Consider the following 11,787-nt stretch of genomic DNA (forward strand, 5'->3'; position numbering starts at 1 on the left):
TACTGTAATCCCCACAGTGCATTTCTAGTCACACTCCAGTGGCATAGCGCAGTTTCGCGGGGCCCCTTGCAAGGGCCCCTTGGTCCGTAAGTGCTCTGACATTTTGCAATGAGGCTGAGAGAAAATGTTGCTGTTATAGAGTTTCAGGATTCCTGAAAGCCGGGACAAATATGTCTTAATATGAATCATTTTCTGTGTATTTTGATAGACCAAGGTATAGTGCATACAGAAAGTATTCAGACCCCTCGACTTTTTCCACATTTTGTTACGTTACAGCCTTATTCTAAAATGGATTACATGCATTTATTTCCTTATCAATCTACACACAGTACCTCATAATGACAAAGTGAAAACAGGTTTTTAGAAATGTTTGCAAACAGATGAAAAACAGAAATACCTTATTTACATAAGTATTCAGCCCCTTTTCTATGAGACTCAAAATTGAGCTCAGGTGCATTCTGTTTCCATTGATCATCCTTGAGATGTTTCTACAAGTTGATTGGAGTCCACCTGTGGTAAATTCAATTGATTAGACATGATTTGGAAAGGCATACACCTGTCTATATAAGGTCCCACAGTTGACAGTGCATGGCAGAGCAAAAACCAAGCCACGAGGTCGAAGGAATTGTCCATAGAGCTCCGAGACAGGATTGTGTCGAAGCAGAGATCTGATGAAGGATACCAAAACATTTCTGCAGCATTGAAGGTCCCTAAGAACACAGTGGCCTACATCATTCTTAAATGGAAGAAGTTTAGAACCCACAAGTCTCTTCCTACAGCTGGAAGCCCGGCCAAACTGAGTAATCTGGGGAGAAGGGCCTTGGTTAGGGAGGTGACCAAGAACCCAATGGTCATGACAATGCTCCTGAGTTCCTCTGTGGAGATGGGAGAACTTTCCAGAAGGACAACCATCTCTGCAGCACTCCACCAGTCAGGCCTTTATGGTAGAGTGGCCAGATGGAAGCCACTCCTCAGTAAAAGGCACATTACAGCCCGCTTGGTGTTGCCAAAAGGCACCTAAAGACTCAGACCATGAGAAACAAGATTCACTGGTCTGATGAAACTAAGATTGAACTCTGGGCTGAATGCCAAGCGTCATGTCTGGAGGAAACCTGTCACTATCGCTATGGTGAAGTATGGTGAGACTAGTCAGGACTGAGGGAAAGATGAACGGAGCAAAGCACAGAGAGATCCTTGATGAAAACCTGCTCCAGAGCGCTCAGGAACTCCGACTGGGGCAAAGGTTCACCTTCCAACAGGACAACGACTCTAAGCACACAGCCAAGACAACGCAGGGGAGGCTTCGGGATAAGTTTCTGTATGTCCTTGAGGTGCCCAGCCAGATCCCAGACATGAACCCGATCTAACATCTCTGGAGAGACTTGAAAATAGCTGTGCAGCGACGCTCTCCATCCAACCTGACAGAGCTTGAGAGGATCTGCAGAGAAGAATTGGAGAAGCTCCCCAAATACAGGTGTGCCAAGCTTTATAGCATCATACCCAAGAAGACTTGAGGCTGTAATCGCTGCCGAAGGTGCTTCGACAAAGTAGAGTTAAGAGTGAATATTTATGTAAATGTGGAATGTCTTTTTTTTATTATAAATTTGCAAAAATATCTAAACCGGTTTTTGCTTTGTCTTTATGGGGTATTGTGTCTAGATCGATGAAGGGGAAAAAACTATTGAATCCATTTTAGAATAAGGTTGTAACAAGATGTGGAAAAAGTAAATGGGTCTGAATACTTCCGAATGCACTGTATCGGCTATCACACCATGTAAAGGAACAACAACCTCTTATTTGTTTTCTATAAAACGCAACTAACTGGATTTGTCAACTTCTTCAGACACCATAAAAGGCATTTCATTTTTCCAATTATTGTCCAAGTGTTAAGGCCTCAGTTGTTTAAATCTAACATTAGATTATTCAAATTTGTAATACAATTCTCCAAACATGCACTATTAAATTTCTCCAGGGCTAATTTCCTTAGAATTTGGCATGTTTTCTAGATTTAGACCATAACATTTATAAAGCAAACATTATCCCTTAGGTCTAGCATAGCAAATACTGACATTATCCCTTAGGTCTAGCATAGCAAATACTGACATTTGTTTAAAGCTGCAATATGTAACTTTTTGGGCGACCTGACCTAATTCACATAATGTGAGTTATAGATCTGTCACTCATTGAAAGCAAGTCTAACAAGTGATAAATCTGTTCTATGCATGCTATTTCTATGCTTCCTGTTCATAAGTTTCATTTTTGAGTCTTTTACTTTCGGTTTTGTACACCAGCTGAAAATACTATTTTTGGTTATTGAAAATATTTCACAGCAGTTTAGATGGTACAATGAATGATTCTCTACACTCGCATTGCTTGTTTGTTACAAACTGAAATTAGATCAACTATTTGACAAATGGCGGAGAAATTTCTGCATATTGCACCTTTAAGCACATGTTGCAGAAGAGTGATTTCAATGTTTTCAGAATATTGACACAAGTATTGATCTTAAGGGGGTTAAACATCAATGGTGGAGTTGACAAATACTCAAATCAGTTAAGTACAAATATTTGTAAAATATGGAAAATTACTCATTTAAAAATCCCCAATAGAAAAAAACCATTCTATCAAGATCTTTCGGAGTTGACAAATTGCATTTTTCTGCATACAAGTGGTATACACAGAAGCAATTTTAGTTTTGTCCTCAGTTGCTTTATGGCTCTAAAACCGAATTAAATGTAACATATTTGAACCAAAATGTATTTTAATCTATCAGGTAGATACTTGACAGTTTATGGTTGTGACCATGGTGACTTCGATATTGTTTGTTTAAATCTATCAAAATAGAGAACTTTACAGACCATGAGTGGTCTTGTTGTAAATGAGGACATGAATAAGAGGGTATTATTGTCACACGGGACTAGGTGGATGCAGGAATCAGATGCAGAGAGAGAGAGAGTAACTGAAGTGTGTTTACTCTTGCACACCAAAATAATGAGCCCAACAAAATACAGGGCGACAAGACGACCCAAAAAACCACAGGGTGTCAAGTAAAGAAAATACACCACTACCTAACATGCACACACGTAACATAAAGACAATCCCGCTCAAAATAAACACAGGTGAAACTAATAAGACAAAACCAACAGACAAACGAAAAAGAGATCGGTAGCGGCTAGTAGGACGGCGACGACGACCGCCGAGCACCGCCCGAACATGCAGGGGAGCCAACTTCGGCGGAAGTCGTGACAATTATGGTATAGCTGACCCTGCTTATTCCTGATTTTAAACAAATCTGACAGAGTTGACCAAATCTCCGGACACAAGTTTGAGAGAAATATTCTTTAAAATCAAGAAATTACATATGAAAAGTTCAGTTAATATCCATTATTGCCCATTTTTTGAATTTTAAACACTTTTTTGGAGAGTTTTAAATTGGGATCCTTTGCGCCGGACAAAGGTATTTCCAAGCATAGAGAACCTACATGGAAATTGATAATATTGAAGCTATTTAGTAAAATCCAAAACAAATATTTTACCTTATAAATGTACATTTTAAGCTCAAGTAATACGTAAAAATAAAGTTTCCCTGCTGGACAAGGATTGTCCTGACTTTCAAGAATCCCTGAGCTAATATCCTGCTATTCTACACATTTTGCCATGAGGCTGAGGTTTTTGCCATTTTAAAGCTAATTTCCTGTCATTCTAAACATCCTAGCCACCGTGCTTCTACACCTGCATTGCTTGCTGTTTGGGGTTTTAGGCTGGGTTTCTGTACAGCACTTTGATATATCAGCTGATGTACGAAGGGCTATATAAATACATTTGATTTGATTTGATCTGGGGGGCCCGACCTCCGGGGGGACCCCAACCCCCCAAAAATCTAACACTTCCTCTGGGCCCCCCCTGCCTTCCAGGAGCTGTGGGGTGTGTGATAAGCCAGTGATTCACTCACACTTAACCCCTAAACACTTTCTGAAGACCCCTTAGATCAGGATCGGTAAGGGAAGACCCCCATGAAATTTACAAAAATGAATGGCAACTTATTGGCATTGGGCGAACCGTATACACAATCACAAATTCCACTCAAATGGACGGCAGTTCATCAAAACCATATTGCAAGCGGAACATGGCAAATTCCAAGTATCATACTGAAAAAAGCCTAAAAATGGCGAGCGTGCTCCTCCGCAGATTTTCATATGGCAAATGGTCACAAAGTCAGGTCCCAAGGGTGAGAAAATGTTTTTTTTCTTCTAAATTGTAAAACCTCATAAAGTGCTTTATGGACCGTTTTTTGAAATTCTTTAGATTTTATTTGGTCAATTATAAATATGTAAAAACCGCATGGACATACATTTGTCTTATTTTATTGAGTTTGTCCATTTGCCAAATATGATCATAGGAAGTCCACTTCCGAACCCAAAAGTCAGTGAACCACATCCAAATATATGTGGTCAGTATATATGCCATATATATATATATGTTAAAACCTGTTGGGGATACACGTTCCCATTTAGGAACCCCCCCCCACCCCCTCAGCTGGAATGTGGCGCATGGAACGCAAGAAATATTCCTAAAAATATTTAACCTCCACACATTAACAAGTAAAATAGCTCAAATGAAAGATAAACAAGTTGTTTATCTACCCAGCAAGTCAGATTTCTAAAATGTTTTACGGCGAAAACATAGCACATATTTATGTCAAACCACCACCGCAGACATAGCTCATTAGCATAGCCAAGTAGGAAAAAATATGCAATCAACAAACGCAGGATTAAAAGAAAAATCATTCCACTAACATTTTGAAATCTTCATCAGATGACAGTAATATAACATGTTACACAGTACATTCATTTTTTTTTCAATAATCTGCAATATATATCCATAAATCTCTGTTTACAATGACGCATCGTTCAAAAAATGCTACTAAAATGTCAGGAGAAATGAAATAGCTCCGGCAGATAACGTCAGCTAACAAGGAATACACATCATAAACTTTGACTAAATATGCATGTTTTACATATGTATAGGAAGATACACTTTTTCTAAATGCAATCGCTGTGTTACATTTATTTTTAACGTTACAGGTTGCGTTCACTAGGCTATACTAGGAGTCGGCGCTCCAAAATTAGCATTATGGCTCCTCTATCTTGGAGTCGACAGAAACCCAAATTTACCACATAAATATTCCCTTACCTTTGCTGTTCTTCCATCAGAAGACCTGGAAGGGATTATACTTACCAAAACAGCGTTTAGTTTTCAAGTCTGTGTCTTTCGGTTCTCAAAAACGACACATTTCGGTCGAAATGTAGCCAAAATTCAAGTGGATGCGCACCAAAACGTTGAAATTACATATTATATGTCGAGTAAACTTGTCAAACTATGTTCATAATTAAGCTTTAACATGTTATAAAGGTGCACAGAAATCGTGAGGACGAACAGAAACACACACGTCGTTTAATCGATCCTGAGGAAAAGACATCACCCGACCAGAGCGCGCATAAGCGTATCCTTTTTTTTCGCGTGACCGAGACCTTTCGGCCCGCTCAAACTCTCGTGAGCGCGCGATTCTCACAATGAGAAGCCCCATTGAAAGCAGGCTTCGCGCTGAACACGTACAGACTGTTCCCAGAGCTGTAACTGTTTGGGAAGTGCATATACGATGACGTCAAAGTTGGGCCAACTTTTTCCATGACAAGAGAGACTTTGGGAGAATGCATGCCCTGAGACTTCTGCTTTACATAGAGACGACAAAATTTAAACGGTTTTAGAAGCTTTAGAGTGTTTTCTATTCGATATATTAGCAACTTTTGACAAAAATTTATCCTGTTTTATATGGGTACCCAATTCCTCCAGAAGGGGCAGTAAACAGGGCTAGCCTTAAGAGGTTTTTAAGCTCTGAATCAACCTAGAAGGTCTACATGTTTGATCATAGGAAGTAAGAATTTCTCGTTGATGTTGGTTCAGCATGTCCATTTCGTAATGGAAAGTCCTTATGGATATATATTGGCAATGGACACTGTCAACTTGCAGAAGAGAATGTTCACACTGACAATATAGTATGTGTGTGATGGACACTGTCCAATCGCTTGTTGGTGTTCATTTCAGCCTGTCCATTTGATGATGGAAAGTGTAAACTGTCCATTTGCAATGTCTTACAATGGGCATTTACCATCACGAATTGGACATGGTCTAATATACTGCCCAATTGACTGGCCTGTTGAACTCGGGATGGTCGAGCAATGATAGTTGTTCTTCTCCATCGCTCTGTGTTGATTTCAGCATGTCCTTTTGGTGATGGTATTTCCCTCATTACACTGTCCATTTGTACACTGTCCATTTGCAATATAAAATGCCAATATATTATACTGCCATCAGTCAATAAGATATCATACTGACACCAAAATTATACAAACTGACACCAAACTCACTTGGTCCAACTCTTTTAGAAGCCAACTATCACATATTTCAGACCTGGCCCACAATTCATAGCGCCTTCTGTTATAACCATAAAAAAATCAAAAACATAGTTACATTCGAGCTGCGGGTCCAGTTCTGACATGTGTAGGCATGGCTGAGGCAACCCCGAATCCTGAGTTGAGTCGATAGGTCATTCGGAGACCGAGCAGCGACCTGAATTAGTTCTGAAAACTCACTTTTTCCCAGGCGTTGGTTTGGGGTCCCTGAAAGAGCTATCGGAAAGATACTTCCGGTTGTCACTAGAAGCTAAAAGTAAAACACATATCCTCATTGGGGCAGGCTATTACAGAATCCTGAGTTTCAAGTCTTTATGTTAAGAACTGACTGGTTGAATGCAGTGTTTTTCACTAACTGCAGGTTGTGAAATCAAAACCACTTTTAGGGTCAATTTAACCACTTCCGGTTGCTCCAGGAAGCTTAGAATCAGCACAGGTAATCCTCAGAGGCCTGATGGATTGTCATCGAAGACAGTTTGATTTGGCAATCAAAACCCACATAGGCATCAGGTTGAAGTTAGGAATGCATTGCCTGCTCCCCTATGGGAAACTATTAGAAGGAAACACCCTGTTTTCACTGTTAAGGGTTAATTCCACACAGTCAAGGTTAGGCTTGCACAGATCGGGAGGACCTTAGGAACGTTCCTGTGGTGGAATTATGCTTCTAGAATTAATAGTTCTGCCGCTGTCACCCAAAAGCACCATAAATTTAGGTCAGGCTTCATTCCGGGCCTGCTACGAGCTGCGGTCAAGTGGGGGCATCTCCTTGAACTCAGCACGGCCTAGAGACTACAGTGACACCATTTGTTAACACTTTTAGTGTTGATTTCTGTCTGTCCATTTGGTAATGGTTCACTGTTTAAACTTATTGGAAACGGACAAAAGTCAGTGTCCATCAGTCACAAAGATATCATTCTGACACCAAACTGATACATACGGACACAAAACCCACTTTGTCCAAATCGTTTAGAAGCCAACTATCACATATTGCAGAGCAGGCCCAAAATTCACAGCGCCTTCTGTTAAAACCATGACAAAAAACTGAAAACACGTAAACGTCCGTTTTTCAGGACCCAGTCTTTCGAAGATGGGGTCCTAGGACAGCGCTACAGGGAGGCAGGACGGACAGCTGATCGTCCTCGCAGTGGCAGATCACGTGTAACAACACCTGCACAGAATCGGTACATCCGAACATCACACCTGTGGGAAAGGTACAGGATGGAACGCACAATCCCTCCATCAGTGCTCAGACTGTCCGCAATAGGCCGAGAGAGGCTGGACTGAGGACTTGTTGGCCTGTTGTAAGGCAGACATCACCGGCAACAACGTCGCCTATGGGCACAAACCCACCATCGCTGGACCAGACAGGACTGGCAAAAAGTGCTCTTCACTGACGAGTAGCGGTTTTGTCTCATCAGGGGTGATGGTCGGATTCGCATTTATCATCAAAGGAATCAGCGTTACACCGAGGCCTGTACTCTGGAGCAGGATTGATTTGGAAGTGGAGAGTCCATCATGGTCTGGGGCGGTGTGTCACAGCATCATCGGACTGAGATTGTTGTCATTGCAGGCAATCTCAATGCTGTGCGTTACAGGGAAGACATCCTACTCCATCAGGTTGTACCCTTCCTGCTGGCTCATGTCCCTCCAGCATGACAATGCCACCAGCCATACTGCTCATTATGTGAGTCATTTCCTGCAAGACAGGAATGTCAGTGTTCTGCCATGGCCAGCGAAGAGCCCAGATCCCATTGAGCATGTCTGGGACCTGTTGGATCGGAGGGTGAGGGCTAGGGCCAGTGCCATTCCTCCCAGAAATGTCAAAAGTAACAGTCAGTATCTGGTGTGGCCACAAGCTGCATTAAGTACTGCATCTCCTCATGGACTGCACCAGATTTGCCAGTTCTTGCTGTGAGATGTTACCCCACTCTTCCACCATTTCTGTTAGTCACAAGTCTGTGGAACTTGTTCAATTTATGTCTCAGTTGTTGAATCTTGTTCACACATATTTACACACGTTAAATTGGCTGAAAATAAACGCAGTTGACAGTGAGAGGACGTTTCTTTTTTTGCTAAGTTTAGTTACGTTCTAGCTGCGGGTCCAGTTCTGACATTGTGTAGGCCTAGCTGAGGCGACCCCGAATTTTGGCTTGATAGGTCATTCGAAGCTCGAGCAACGACCTTAATTAGTGCTAAAACTTTTTCCGGGCGTTGCTAAGGGGTCCCTGAAAGAGCTATCAGGACAGAAACATTAGGATCTGTCACTATGGGCCGAGGCGGTTACAATGCACTTAATCTTGTGATTCTGTGACTTTTCTAAATGTCGTAATTTTCGCGACGTTAAAAATGATTTGAAGTTATTGCAAATTGACGAGGCTGTTTCTTGGCCTGAGAACATTCTAGAGCCACATAACTCACCGTGCACTATTGAGTCAAGCTCTAGAAGCTCTAGAAAGTTTCAGAGCTCTAGGGCTGATGGTTCTTTGATAGTTCGAACGCAGGTAACTATTGCCGGCTCTGTGTGTCTGTAAGCCTCTCACTGTGTCACTCCCCATTGTGTGTGTGTGTTTGTGAGTGAGTACAGAAAAATCACAGAAATCACGTAGAGCTCCGAAATCCGCCTTAACGGATTCGCCTGAACACGCCGCAACTGGATCGATAACTTTTTTGGGAAAAAAAACATTTCTTTAACCATCACCAAATGGACGTTGTACGATTTCTCTTAAATTACGATAGATAAATGGCTGGTTCTTTTTTTTCTTACGCTGTAGGTTTATGTAGTTTGACGTGACGCGGTCAAATTAGCGCTGTATTACCGTTTTTTACCTTTAATCCCAGAAAATGGGCATTAAGTGAAAGAGCGTTGAGGCCTTGACACCATCTTTTTTTCTGGACTAAAAGCACATTTGGCCAAACCAGTGCTCATCCAGTTGTCTTCGAAGTCTTTTCCATTTACGAGAAACGGCCATGTCCATTTGGTGATGTTTTGTCCATTTTCAATGTAGCCAGTCGCCATCTAGTGGAATTTTCCAGTACAGATGAAAAATGTCAAAAAAATGTTACATTTTGTAACGCGGAAATCAAATGTCCGAGAGACTTTATTTGATGACTTCCCGGAACACCGGGCCTTGGGTGACAACCTGAGGCCATCGGCCTATTTTAATAACACCCGCGGACGTCTAATAAGGGACTGTACATTTGCAATATGGAGATCCTCATCAACCATACGGGAAATGCCACTCGCATCCCTTATGTAGGAAAGAGCTGGATGGGTGCAAGTAAAATGGGAAAAGCTCCTAGCTCATTATCACGGTCAGGCCATAGCATCATTCAGTTATTTCAGATCAGTAGTGGTGCAATCCAAAAGGAAATTATAATCCCTAATTCTTAGTTTATGTATATATTTTTGATCAACCAACATAAATACATTAAATAATACATTAAATACATGATAGTAATACATAATATAAATCACAGTTATGTAATATGACACCATGGCCTTGCAGCCTCTATCCCAGCCCAGGGGTTTGTCACCCCTAGTCCGCCTCCTAATCTCACATTAAAAAGTTAACAGCAGGCTCAATTCAATCCGTATCTGGAAAGAGCCACATTATAGTTTGATTGAAATGTAAAGGCAATGTTCCCACGTTCGCAGAGACTGCAATGCAAATGTCGGCTCATGTCTGTGTGGTTGATCCCGATGGTCTCTAGCAATAATGGATCATATTTAATTTATCACGTTGCTTAATCATTTTGGACATCTAGCCCACTTCATGGAATCATCATGGAACGCAGACTAAGTCTGGCAGTTTAAACCTGGAGCATGGTTTACATTTATGATGACTGGACCATTGTCATATCAGTTCCATGATTAGGGAAGATTTATAGGACAATTGGTCAACCCTTAGTTACAGTTTTCTGCCCTTTCAAAATTGAATGGAAATTGAACTGAAAACCCTTTTGAATGAAAACAGCCAGCGCAATCCTAGGATCCTTGGGACGTCCCTACCCTAAACCCTAACATGAAACAAACCTTTTAAAATGTCAACTTCAATGGGGTAGGGATGTCCCAAGGATCCCGGATTGCTCGGACTGAATGAAAGTCCGTAAGGAAATATGTTGGCCAGCAAGTGTGAGGGTCCATTACATTAGACAAGAGAGAGGTGTACAGGGTGAAGAGGCACACACGAGCTGCATGTCGTATGTCCGGCCATCCAGATAGCTTGGTCCAGACGGCCTGAAGGCCAGACAGGTAGGTTGGTCCGGCCGACCAAGGACATTCAGAGACTTGTCCCGAAGCCACTCCTGCGTTATCTTGGCTGTGTGTTTGGGTCGTTGTACTGTTGGAAGGCGAACCTTCGCCCCAGTCCGAGGTCATTCCTGAGCAGGTTTTCATCAAGGATCTCTCTGTACTTTGCTCCGTTCAGCTTTCCCTCGATTCGGACTAGTCTCCCAGTCCCTACCGCTGAAAAACATCCCCACAGGATGATACTTCCACAAACATGCTTCACCATAGGGATAGAGCCAGGTTTCCTCCAGACATGACGCTTGGCATTCAGGCCAAAGAGTTCAATCTTGCATTCATCAGACCAGGGAATTTTGTTTCTCATGTTTTGAGAGTCTTTAGGTGCCTTTTGGCAAACTCCAAGTGGGCTGTCATGAGTGTTTTACTGAGGAGTGGCTTCTGTACACAGCCAAGAAAACACAGGAGTGGCATCGGGACAAGTCTCTGAATGTCCTTGAGTGGCCCAGCCAGAGCCCAGACTTGAACCCGCTGAAACATCTCTGGTGAGACCTAAAACTAGCGGTGCAGCAATGCTCCCCATCCACCGTGAGAGAGCTTGAGCGGATCTAGAGAAGAATGGGAGAAACTCCCCAAATACATGTGCCAAGCTTGTAGCGTCATACCCAAGAACACTTGAGTAATGATTAAAGTTTCTGTATAAATTTGGAAAATGTTCTAAAACCCCATAATGACAAAGTAAAAACAGGTTATTGTGTGTAGATCAACGAGGGGGGGGGACAAATCAATCAAATTAAGAATAACACGGAACCCAAACCGGCTGCGCGCGTGCGCCATCGTGCCTACATGTATTTTGTCCCCTCACACCAAACGCGATCACGACACGCAGGTTAAAATATCAAAACAAACTCTGAATCAATTACATTAATTTAGGAACAGGTCAAAAAGCTTGCACTTACTAGCTATTTTGTCCTGGGATATAAACATTGAGTTGTTATTTTACCTGAAATGCACTAGGACCTCTACTCTGACAATTAATCCACACATAAAAAGGTCAACCAAAACGTTTCT

General features: G+C 41.9%; 1 protein-coding gene across 1 annotated transcript in view; it reads left to right on the plus strand.

Moving 5' to 3' along the window:
- Positions 1-11,787, plus strand: part of rpl8 (ribosomal protein L8) — a 217,323-nt gene that overhangs the window by 174,956 nt on the left and 30,580 nt on the right. The window lies entirely within an intron of this gene.

Source organism: Oncorhynchus nerka, linkage group LG1, assembly GCF_034236695.1.
Source record: "Oncorhynchus nerka isolate Pitt River linkage group LG1, Oner_Uvic_2.0, whole genome shotgun sequence".
Lineage (NCBI taxonomy): Eukaryota > Metazoa > Chordata > Actinopteri > Salmoniformes > Salmonidae > Oncorhynchus > Oncorhynchus nerka.